This window comes from Anarrhichthys ocellatus, unplaced genomic scaffold (genome assembly GCF_004355925.1).
Source record: "Anarrhichthys ocellatus isolate YVR2014 unplaced genomic scaffold, GSC_Weel_1.0 scaffold26, whole genome shotgun sequence".
Lineage (NCBI taxonomy): Eukaryota > Metazoa > Chordata > Actinopteri > Perciformes > Anarhichadidae > Anarrhichthys > Anarrhichthys ocellatus.
Window position 1 is genome coordinate 1,983,119 of NW_022280056.1, and position 12,060 is coordinate 1,995,178.

Consider the following 12,060-nt stretch of genomic DNA (forward strand, 5'->3'; position numbering starts at 1 on the left):
GTGTAGTGTTTACAGCTCGCTGCACTGCCAAAAAATAATCAATTGATGCAGGTTTATTAAGGTTAATTCGTTAAGATCACACCTCCAGTTTAAATAAGTTCAATCCACTCTATAGGAAAGTCGGACAAACTACCTGCCCATGCACCACCACGACCTCAGCAGCTTTATTTAGCAACCTTGGAGTTGTTATTATTTTTTATTAAATAAAAATAAAAATTTGTATTACCTTTAAAATTGATCAGTCCTAATCAACAAATCTTCCCTGCATGATTGGTGTTTGTGACCCCGTATCAGTAATGCGTAACGTGTTACATGGTGATTGCTCCATCATTTTTCCATCAGTGAATATGAGTCGGTGAGTAAACCGGTGTGTTATGGAATAATTGTACTCGGCTGCTTTCCATAAATGCCCAACAGCCAGCAAAAAAGATGTCCGTGATGATGGTGAAGATTGAAATCAGCCTGCGTGGTCAGGCCTGAGTTCTTTGATACTACAATAAATGTGCCTATTTTGTGCCAAATGTGCGTGTTGTTGGAAATTAGCATGTAAGTCATTGAATTTTTTTTTTTCAGTGAAATAAAAGAAAATGACCAATGGTAATTAGACTCCTACTCTCTGTCCATGGTGCTGAAATATGTGAGGCATTGTGAATGGGAGAGCTATGTGTCTATTAAAGCAGTTTTGAATAGCATAGCAGGTCCTTGACATCATGTCACATTGCCAGACTTTGTTTTTTTTCTGAAACAACGCCCCCGCAGGAATAACTGGTGGATCAATACAATGTCGATGTATTGTCTGCCTTATTCACAGAGATCTAGCTCCCCCAGCTCTGCTTGCACTTAGGTGAAGCTGCTCCTCTTGTGCAGTGATCCCTGCAGAGTGATTCACTGTCCCATCTCTCTCCGACATCCTCCCAAATCCCTTTAAGTTGGCCTGCTTTCAACCCCCTGAAACATTATCAGTCTGCAAGCATCGTGTTCACCATCTAGCGTGAAGTATCATTTACGGAAACATTGCATTTTCCAGCTGTTGGCACTTTCCTGCATCAAAATGAAAAAAAAAATAAAAATAAAAATCCAAGAATGAAGAGCCACCTGTACCCACAATAATGGACTGGAATTTTATATTCTCAGCGTGATGAGAACGAAAGATTTCAGAGATTTGGTTTTATCACAGACCAATATTGAACAAGCCTTCGTGTGCTTTCAGGATTAGATTGCTACGGTTTAGTAAGTATGTGTGTGTGTGTGTGTGTGTGTGTGTGTGTGTGTGTGTGTGTGTGAGCATGCTTGTGTGAGCGGTCACTTAGCAGTGGCCTTGAGAGCCGGTTACTAGCTGTAGCAGTATTAATGATGGGAGTGCATGTTGGTGTAGTTGATCCTATGGCGCTCATTCATTTTACCAGTCTTGTCACCACGCTGTGTGGAGGACGCTTGTCATGAATAATATACCAGAAGACTAACAGCAGGGTAATTACAGGATAATGAATGCACCTGCATTTTGGCCACAATGTCAGGTCAAAAAAACAGGATTTGCAATATGTTGCTTGTGCTTTATAGAGCACCGAGCAGTTTGTGTTTTAATGGATTCAGCGAGGCAGTTGTCTGTCTTAACAGCAGCTTTCACTGGGCTGTATTGTATGAAATGATGAGCTTTTTCTACTGCAGCATTTATGCAAGTATTGATGAATAGATTGCCAGTGGGTGAGCAGGACTCCTGCAGATATAAACAGGAACGATGTAAAACTATATTGACAAAGATCTTTGGTTTTATTTAAGTGCTGTGTCCTCTGTTTGCCCGGGTCACTGGATTTAACAGACATCCTAAATCCATACATCACTGCTCTTATGTCCAACATAAACACACTCCCAGATTTTACTACCAATGATAAAAAACAAAACCACCTCACGTAAATACAGTAGTAGAAAATATAGCCAGAAAGCTTGCGCCTTGATTTGTTTTATTACAGAACATTAAAAATAAGGGCTTTATATATACATATTTCATATACAATGGTCATTTCAATAAACATTCTATTTTAATTGTTCTGTTTGTAACACTGTTATATAGGTTTGAAAGGTAAACTTCAAATCCCTTCAAGGAAAAGAAAGATGACACCATAAACCCAGGGTGAATATTAAAGAAAAGATCCTTTATAGTCTTAACAAGTGTTTTCCAATAACACATCAAACAGCTGTGTCTACCATCACAGGCCAGCCATTCTTCATCACAAGAATGAGACTCAGCACCGGTTCAAAGACGGGGATATAGAGAAGGCATGTGTGTCTCTTTTGTCAATTTAGCTTGATTTATACAAAAACACACTTTATATGATTTCTAATGTTATAAACACAAACTCCAAATCTTTACAATTACCACCTCGTGTCTGTACACTTTTCTTGTGGTCGCAGTGTGAAAACTGTTGATGATCCAATAGCAATTGTTGAACCCCCAACAAATAAACTGAAGTAGGCCAAACGATTTTTAAATCGATGCACATTTCTCTATTTTTCCAGCCTCAGTCGCGATATGGTGAGATGCATTATGGACACTTTTTGGCCCACTGTGAACATTTTGCAGTAGAATCTGCAAAATACAGAAATCGTGCAGAAGATAAGCTCTGCTCCTATGGATCCGTGTAATAGAGTCACTGCTACACAAAACGATGTACATCAAGCCACTGCTGGGAAATCGACTGTTTTGCTTTGTACTGGAGGCACAGTGTGCTATTTGTGTTTGCAGTACCGATGATGCAATCAATGAAAAGTGGATTTCTTTTTCAATCTAAGCAGTTCCTGCTTTCCACTATTTTACTCTCTGATATACTAATCCATGTTTGTCAAAATCAGAGTAGACTGGCGGGCTTCTCTTGTGTGTTTTGCTGTAGGATTAAAAGAAATTCCCCTGGTAATAGATTTACCATTGCTCATATCCCGGCTATTCTTTCATGCTGCTCCCCGGCATTTCTATTCTACCATGTGACAAAGATTTTTTTTTTTTATATGCAATAGATTAATATGGTTAGTCTTCAAAAAAAAAAAAATGAAAAAAAGGAGAAAATGTCAGCAATTGAAAACCAAACCAGTGTTGCCGAGGGCTCGTACGTGAGGTGTTTGCAGCTCAGTGGTGGAAATTGTTTTTCAGCTGTGTGAAGGGCATTCTCACCGTCTGCTATTGTGGCATTGTAAACCACAATCAAAAGCATATCAATGGATCTTTTAGAACATGTATTCAGAAAATATAAAAAGCGGAAAAACATGAGATGACATGCAAAAATATATATTACCGTCCCTTTTAGCCATGGTAGCAGAAGGCTCGAGGGAGGTCGATGTCACCGTCACTTTGGTTCGGACTGAAATCATGCCATGAAAGTTTCAACAGACATCAACGGTGTCCAGATTATGCATTTTCTTTAGTGATTCCCTAATCTTTCCTCTAATATACTTGAGGATGATATGTGTGGGTCTGAGTGAAAATTATCAGCAGCTATTGAATGATTTGTAAAGAAACCTCTTTCACACATTCATGTCCCTCTCAGGATGAACTGTAATAACTTTGGTGATCCTATAGTCATCAAGTGCCATCATCAGGTCCAAATTGTATTTGTCCCATGCTTTGGTTATTCCAATTCCTGCAAAAATGAAATTCCTAGTAGCATCAGCTGTACTTTGTGTTTCATGCTAAATAGCTAATATTAGCATACAAACACACTAAACTACAATGGTGAACAAAGAGCCGCTGGCATGGTTGTTGGGGTCCAATCTTACACCCGGTGTAAAAATCACAGTCTATGTCTGTCTGTTTGATGGCACTATTAGGAGTGGAAAAACTCCAATATATATGGGCTGTAAGGAAAAATATGCTAAATACTTAAATATTATCCATATGTCTTTATTTTTAATTGGGATCAGCACACACACACACACACACACACACGCAAAACTGTCACAGCAGGGTTGCGATCTGTAAGACTGCCAATAAATCCTCTTGTTGTATTCTACTGTATGCTGCACTGCTACACTTCACTGACCTCAGTAGCAGCGAGTGCATTCAGTAAATGACAGGACTGAAGTTTGCTAATGTTCGCTACAGTCGCACATCTCACAATTGACAGTGTCTCTTTTTTTTTTTGATTCGCAGCTAAAAAGGAGACAGAGCTGGATGTGTATTAAAACAGACTGCAGTATAGACAGTAAGTAATGACATACAGTACTGTAAAGTCTGAGCAGAAACTCTCTGGCACTTCCTGCATGTTAACCCAGCATGAATCCCTCTTTTCAGTTGGAACTTATCAAGGCATTTATTCAAGACCACATCCCATTCCAGGAGCTTTGCTGACAGTTCCCTGTCAGGTCAAACAAACAGAGCGTCCACAGGATAATGCTGTTAGGGAGAAGGGAAGTGGAATACAGTATTTGCATGTCATTAGACAGCCCTGTGCCCGTACAACGAAGCTGCATTGGGACTAACGTTTCGAGGGAGACATATTTTGTGGTGGATTACATTTGGTTTGGTCGCATCACAAATAAGTTTAAAATGTGTCAGGAGTCAAAACACAGTTTTCACCCAAGAGACTGCTGTCCATAATCAAGTTGTTGCCTAAACATAACACAGTAGTTTTGTGTTCATATTTTTACACAAAGATCTCAGATATAATACAACATAAGAGCCATTAACGGACCTGTTATGTTCAGAATGTTTTTTTTTTTCAGATCAGGACAGTTAACCATCAATGTCTTACATTAAATTGTTCCTCCCCCTCTATGAGCGTTGTCTTTGTCACGCTACACACTGCAGGGAACGGCTCTGTTTATCCAAATCTACTTTGCTTGCTACAACAATGTGCCGCGTATGCGTTAGATCATTTCAGCCTTCTTACGGCACCCTGTGATGGCAGCAAGATCGTCTGGAAACTACTGGGGCACAGTGACTGAGGACTGACCTTGTCCAGGACAATCTTTCAAAGTTATTGAGCCGGGATGGTGATGACAGTTGAGAAATGTTGGGCTACACAACAGAGGATATATCATTGGCTAAAATTGTCTTCATATATTGACCTCCTTGAAAAGAATGAACTCATTCGCGAGCACCCAGAAACAGCTGGTGTGTGTGTGTGTTTGTTGCCGTATGCAACTGTCCAATTTTAGACTTATATCCACACCAGAAAATGTCTTGTGTTCAATCCATAAAACAGTAGGTAAGCTGTTTTTAATTATTGTATTGTGGTATTATCGTCACGTTCACTGCACAATGGAAGTGGTCAGCTTACAGTATGTTGTCAGAAAAATGCATCTGAAACTAAAGTGTTCTTCTTGGTCTGATTGTTGATTGCAGAGATTACACGACAAACGGCTTGTCATCAGTTGGCAGTGTGTTGGCCTTTGAAGCGCATTGTTTTTATGTGCTTTAACATGATGATTTCCCTTTTTGCTCTGGTGTGGACAGGATGGCAAGTGGGTGAAGGCAAGAGAAAGAAACCTGTGCTGTGTTGTTGTTTTTTCTCCATGCATCATAAGCCTTCACCTGCTAAACAAAAATAACTGTGGCGCCATACATCACCTGACATCACTGCTGCTCCACCCGCCCCCTCTACAGTACATGACCCTGGCTGAAAGTTAGCAACTGAAAGTTTCATGACTCTGTATTTTGTTTACTGGAATGATCTGTCCAGTATATTTGAATGATAAAATCAATGCAGTGCAGACTGTATTGTAATAATACCTGCATTCACGCCTTCCCCTTTTAGCATCATGTTTAAAGTAATTAAAAGGAGATGGGACTCTTGGACACCTGATTCTTTTTGTCACATCTGTATTCGCAAAACCATCATAATTTTGGAAGATACTACACGATGCTGGGACAAGCATTCACACTGGAGCAGACGAGCTTTGATGCCGTATAAGAAAATAATAAGCGGCTGCCAACAGCACATGGGCAAACACACTATAAGACCACACATATGTACATGCACAGTACAGGCAGAAAGTTATTTTGGCAGTACTGTAATATTTGTGTGCGTGTTGGCTCTGTACTCGTATGGAGATGCAAGCCATCCACTTTGATCTGAGGGGGAGCAATGAAATCTTTCTTCCATCCACTTAGTGTAACTGACGTCAAATGGGCTCCTCGAGACTCACTCCAGTGTTTTTTCAACAACTAAGAATGTAAAATGTTGTCATTAACAGAGACGAATCAGCCTTTTGTAGCCTGATTCACTTCTCAGGTCTGCTGTGATTGTGTTAAAACCCAGTGTATTCAAAATCAATAACAACTGGATGCATGTTATTTTCTGGAATAAAAAGTTATACAAATAAAAAGATTCATTGTAAATATAACGAATGAAGATAGTACATTCAGCCATAATGTAAGGTATGGCAGCTACACAAAGAGAAGTAGATCATGTTGTTATAACTCTGACACTAATTATTCCACGAGAACAAGAGTACGGACAATAAACAATTCGTCCTCGCAGTATCTGACTAAATTAAATACTGTTGTTTTTTCTGACTTATTTTTCTGCATTATTTGGATGCTTAATTAGTGCACCTATGATTGAGGAAGAAATATGCTGAACACAAAAAGAGAGCAAATACAGGACAGGACTGTTTCGACTGTGCTGCAGAAGAAATGGGACAAAGGGAGAGTGTCTTGCTCCTGTGCTTTATGTTGAATATTCTACTACGTTAATCACTAATTTAGTATTACTGAGGCCAGTTTTCCTTTTTCTGGCACCCTGTGGGTCTGCACCACTGCCCTGCTGATGTGAGTGGGTGAAGACTTTCTGTCCTGACTCTCTGCAGTACAGCTGGGATGTTGTTCTTCCACATTGCTCCGCACTATTGATCTTTATTAAATACAACTGGGAAGACATTGGACAGAGGCACAGTAGCCAGAGATAAAAGCTATTCCTTCCAGGGAGGATAAGGATATTTTACTTAATTATACTGGAATATGCAAATAAAGAAAAACTAGAGGTTAAATGAAAAGGGGTTTACCAAAAAGGTTTATACAAAAGCAGCAGCAACAAAAACATATTGAATGGACTCTTTTTATCACTAGGATTATTGTTTCCCTCCAGATGTTGTGCAGTTTATAGCTAGAGGTAGTTCATAATGAGGATAAGTGGATTAGTGCAGATACGCAGCATTGCCATGTCTTTTTTCACTGGACATTGAGTTTACTTCTCAAGTGACACTGATGCATTTACGTCTTCCATTACCCTGTAATTAATAGACATTATGAACAAAGAAGGTTCTCACTTGTTGTGATTTATGTAAGAGGAGCTGCTCCAGGACTGAAAGCAGTGGCACTAAAAACCAATCAGCTTTCTCAGCTGTTCACCATTTGTCAACAAAAAGTGACTATACAAAAAGAACTGTTAGGTTGATTAGTCTTATGCAAGTAATCGCATCACTTAAAGTGACAAGTGAAAATAACAGAGTGAATCATCACCTATGATTCATATTAAGTATGTCAGGCATGTTCACAGCTTAAGTCAAAGAAACGTCAGACACACACAGTACACCCAGACGGTGCCTTCTCTAGGTGCTGTCCTTTCCCGTAGGCAGTGTAATGGTTTTTTTACTTTAAATTCAGAGAATATTTTCAGCAGCCTTTGTCGATATTGAGCCTGAAGTCTGTTCTGCCGAGGCCGAAATGTAAAAATCCACCGTAAATCCATGAGTCCAATTAAGATGCACCAAAGAGACCTCTTGCTTGGATTTGTTAGTGATAAGGCAGAATTTGGAAAGAAAATACAGAGCAAAGCTCTGATTCACAGTCTAAAGATTACACGGAGATGCTTTTGTTGAGGAACTTTTGAGACAGTGATCCAAAATATATAAATGTAAAAAGTAAGAAAGTTTTCTGTGCAAAACTTAAGGTTCCCAGTGGTTTCCAGGCTCACTGAGATGAAAATGCTAAACTCTGGAAAAACCTGAACACATGAGGAAGAAGCTTTTGCAGCGGCAACACAAAAGGCGAGTGGTGCTCCAGCAGTGGCCCACTCAAAGTCATGGTCCTGTGTTATGTTGGCGTGGAAATTAAATTAAGGTTATACATTGCAACAGTTGGAGTATTTCCCCCTGCTGCTCACTGAGTCACTGTCCTTGTGGAAAGGCCATACAGTGGAAACCGCTTATCGGGATCCACCTGTCCGCCTCTAATTAATCACAATGAGTTGATGATTATTATAACCGAAGTTGTTTTGTGTTTTTTATTTCTCATTCCGATTACCATCTCAGTAACATTTGTATGAAGTAATAAAACGGACAGCCTCGCTAGTAACTGTCTTGCTCACCGAGGGCTCGCCTGGAGTGAGGCTTTGCTGGTTTTCAGCCGGCTCTGTGTCACTGCAGCGCAGGCGGTGCATGCAGATGAAGGGCTCCGTGTGCTGCCCGCGCTGCAGTGGTGCAGAACCAGTTCAGGGATTGGCAGAGCTCCTGATATCTATTACTAAGAAATGCAATAAAATAAGAAATATAGGTTAAGATATAACCATATGAAAGGATTAGAACCACCCATAGCTGTATGAATAAAACACACATACGCAACAATCTGACAGATAGATTTCTGTATCTTCCAGTGAGAATTATTTAAATGACATGTCATTTCTATTTCATTATGACACTTTTCATGAGCGTGCTTGTCCATCAGTCACCACAAATGAGGCTGGCCCTGGTTGCTCATTGAGAAAGACTAGGTCCTTTGAAATTAGTCCCTTTGCCTGACTTGAAAAACAGTGTTTCATGTTAGCGTATGAGGTGGCAAATTACACACTAGCCACCGGGCAAATCAAATGCAGCTGAATCTCTGGCAGTGACAGGAAAGCCTGTCATGCAGCCACACACTGTGGCAGGAAGCCAGCCATCATTCCCACGTTATTTTCACCTGTTGAAGAACATTTGGAGCTTGGAATATTATTTTCCCATGCCAATGACAGCATAAAATACAGCATATTTATATAACTAAGAGCACTGAGCCAACCAGAGTCACAGCAGTTTAGCTAGTTAGCTACCTTGAAAATAAGCCCCTGTTGGTTTTTGTACCGCATTCAAACTTTTGTTGCTATGCAAGCTCAAGGACACCATTCAACTATTTACCTTCTAGTTCACTTAGTAGCAGTGGCAAAGGCTTCCATCTATTTTCCATTCATACAAACTGAGCCAACTGATACAAGGCTGTGTGACCAAGGCATCCATGACATCGATGTGATCCTCAGTCTGTAAAACTAACAAAATAACTGCAATGACTTAACAACACAAAGGAGCTATTATAGCCTACAGATTCAACTCAAACTCAAAGAAGGAGAGCAAATATATATCATTCGTAAAAGGTGATCAACAGGAGATTCAGATTGTCTCCATACGGTTCTCAACATGGCGACGGCTAAGCCGGTTCAAACAGTGCAAACAACAGCAGCAGTGCTGATAGAGCTGACAGTGTTTACCTGAGGGGGAACCCTATACAGATACAACTCATCACATCAGTCATAGAAGCTAGCACCCGTGGGATGTTTACTTGTACATGACGACATTGTACTGCTCCTGAGCGACACTTTTAAGGTAAATGGGTGAACTTTCCAAATGCAGCTATGTTGCAAACACGATATTTTAATGTCCACTCTTTCTTCTATCATTTAGCTCAAGGGTGTCCTATATGTGAAGTACAAGAAGTTGGTGTGCCAACTCTCATGCTTCTGGCTCGGTCTCATGCTCTCACTCCGCCAGCAGAAAATCTCACGCCAAACCATGCCAGCGTCATGCTCGACGCAGTGTCCGCTGATCGAGTCGGGGAATAGCGTCATCTAGCTGGTCAGCTCCGCAAGTGGCTGCGGCGCTTGGCGGTGCACCTCCTGCTATGTGCAGTGGACAGAGAGGGAGACAGAAGGAGTGAAGGAGAAAAGGCAGACGCGGGTGACTTGGAGGAGGAGGTCGGCTTATATAGAAAAGACACACAGTTACTGACAATCTCATATTTACTATCTCATTCAGCAAACACAGAGAGAGGGAGAAGGTAAAGACAGCAGGGCAGCAACAATATAGAGCACTCTAAATAGGCTGCATTGCTGTGTAAGATATACGAGGGACCGGGCATGGTTGCAACACTTTTCGTCTCAGCACCTACAACTCACTGAATTTTTGTAATGGAGCTCTCAAATTGTACCCTTATTTGCCTGCTACGAATGGCAACGTTTATAACATCTCCAGCTATATCAGAGAATGAATCAATTCATTCAATACAAGGAGGCCCTGCCGAAGTTGTAACAATTAGAATAAAGACTTACAAACTGTTCCTATAACCTTGTCCTCAGGACAACATTTGGAGACTACCTAAGAGATTTCACATGAATTCAGAAAGGCATGCAGCAGCTTCTCCAATGCAGACCCTTGCATTTGAACTCATCTCTGCATTTCGTTTTCATCATAAACTATCAGCACACTGTCTTGAATGGTACCTTTGATTTTAACTTCACTTCAAAAGTGACTTAATGTTCATGGGAAAATTCAGACAGTGACCAAAAGTAACCAGCTTCTAGTTGCGATTTCTGTGAATCTAAAGTGTCACAGCTCTGCCCCTTCTATCTCTCACTCACCTAATCAGCTCATTCAGTGCACCTGTTAGTCACACCCACCTCATCAGCTCAATCACTCTCACCTGCTCACTCTGCTGCACCTACTATTTAGACCCCAGTGTCTCACACACACTCACTGCCAGATCGTTCTCCTCAATATGCCAGACTTTCCCGCGTTTACCCTCTGACTGGTTTCCTGTTGCCGACCCTGCCTGTTTGGATTCTCCACCTTGCCTCTGCCCTGGTAAACGACTCAGCCTTCTTTCCCCGACCACGAGATGCCTCTGGTTTCTGTCTTCCTGCTCCCCTGACGGCTTGGTGTTCCACCTAGTGGATTTCTACACGTGTGCAGATCCAAAACTGTTTGCTTGTTGTGTGTTCAGCCTGAAATAAAGTTTTGTTTAAACTATTCCGTGTGTCCGTCGTAGCCTACTGCTTCTGGGTCCTTACCACACCCGTTACAGAAAGACCGTAATGCCAGTAACCAACTGCTGAGTTGTGCTTTTGTCAGGTAGCCAAATGATTAGGGCAATATTGGAGTAAACTATAAATTATCACTCCGCAAGATGGTGTGTTGAGGAGGTTCATATCCTTCTGTTACATTTATCTCTCTGTCCTTTTAGCTTTCTCCAAATAAATGGTATCAGCCATCCTGTTTGTCGCATTGACAGCTACTCTAATTGGTAGGGAAGGTGTAGTATTCAGCTTCTGCATGAAAGATCATTCAAAAGGTGTTTTTGCACCGGTGGAAGAGTTTACCCTGTTCTCCCTCTATTCTCCACATTGTGTTTGTAATCAGATGTTACAATGAAGATGCTAATGTCCTTTCACTTGCAACCTCTAATGACGTTTTAATTATTGTACTTAAATTAGCTGTGGTTGCTGTACAATAAGTACTTCTTTCTGAAAGAAATGGTGGTGGTCTGTGATGTCACCTAAACGCTGTGCCAAGCTGAGGCTTTTTGGAAGAGAAAGCAAAGTTACCTAAAGGCAGAGTTTTCACAATCACCTTTGAAACGTAATATGCGAGACTTGAGCTGAAGTCACTTCGTATTGGTGAAGTGGATTGAAAGATTTAAATGTCACTGAATAAAGGACAAAAGTTACATTTCCCATTAAAATAATCGTGTAAAAAGCAAAACATAGTAACATCCCTACGGTCAACAGATAATATTTCTAGAGACCTGGCAGTCTCAATAGGAAGGAACCAATAAACCAAAAATACCGTAAGTATTAATTTTCACCACTGACAAACAGCATAAACATGCTAAGGAACAATCAAAACGAAAATCAGCACAGTTAGTACGATAAAGTAGGAGCCGTGTAGGAGCAGCATATCAGACAAAGATTTTACTTGCAAGCAGGAAACTAATTGGAAGAACAACCTGCACACACACACACACACATTTGCACAACAATAAGACACTGGTGAGCGGCAAGCAGCAGAACGATGCCAGTGCCGTTCCATGGGAAATTAACTAGCTTG